We start from the raw sequence: 1,245 nt of genomic DNA, 5'->3' as shown, positions 1-1,245 counted from the left end.
AATTCTCTCTTGACTGAAGAGTTAATTCCTTAGTAATGCCAGAAGAAGTAAAATTTATGCTGACCTGAAGCATTTGTCATAAAGTATGTCAACGCTTTTTGCGAGCTTTAAGAGCAATTTGATATCCAATTCTGATACTCAATTTAGTCCTTGAACTTCGAAGCTCCAAGATGTCTGAAACGAGTTCTAGATAAGACTGGACTGTAGCATAAGAAGTATCTCATTAATGCCATATCACCCTCATCCGTATGTCAGCCTTTTCAGAAAGTGATTCATCACTACACCTAATCTCTCTCCGCACATTTCGCTCAATAGCTTAGGAGCTTGAGTATTAAATCCCTAAGCCTAGCTACCTCGGTGGTCTTTTCTAGCTTGTCGCAGAAGCTCTTCCACGACTTCCTTTTGGCTTTACGCATCTCTTTTTCACACCAGTACAGAAGGACAAGCAATGTAATATGATTTTTTTAGAATGTTGTGAGTGTGACTGCCTTATTTCTTATTACTACCTTCCAGATAAGCCTTATATTGTTAGTAAACAATGTAATATCAATAACATTCTTTGAATTAGGGCCAATATATGTTGGTTGTTCCACAAGGTTTTCTACTGCTAGATAAGACCAATCCCTTTCGTTGGTACCTCCGTTAATCCATACTGTGTGATGGGCTTTAGCATCTGCCCCTATCACCAGAAGTCTTTTCGCTTTACCAATCGCGTACACCAACCTCCGGAGCTTTATTGCTGAAGTTTCATCGATAAGATAGGGTTCTTCTTTTCCATCTCCTAGAGCGGGTTTTTACTGTTGTCGGCCGGGTTGCGTTTTTATGGGACTGCGTTCCACATAATCTTCCCGAACCTACTCATTTATATGGAGGATACAGTTTTGACTATTATCCTCCTTGCCAGAGTTCACGACCTTCAGTGCACCCCAATCTTCCGTCGGTAAATCAGGATTTTGTCTTATATATTATTGGGTTGCCAAAAAAGTCTTGCGGTATATTCGCTAGTTGGCGCTGAGAGCTCGTAGTTCTACTTTTACTTGTCACATCGGGTCATGCTATACCTTTTTGGAAAGCTCATTTCACACGCTAACACAAGTTTATTGATTGTAGTTTCATTTAAGTCGTTCGTGAGTTATAGCGTCGCAAACATGGAGCAAAATAAAGAGAAAATATGGCATATTTTACAGTACTACTACGATAAAGGCAAAAATGCATCTCAAGCCGCCAATAAAATTTGTGCAGTTT

The sequence above is a fragment of the Bactrocera latifrons genome, unplaced genomic scaffold (assembly GCF_001853355.1).
Source record: "Bactrocera latifrons isolate USDA-ARS-PBARC rearing strain unplaced genomic scaffold, ASM185335v1 scaffold_13, whole genome shotgun sequence".
In the NCBI taxonomy this organism is placed as follows: Eukaryota; Metazoa; Arthropoda; class Insecta; order Diptera; family Tephritidae; genus Bactrocera; species Bactrocera latifrons.
Note: the sequence above shows the minus strand (reverse complement) of the source record.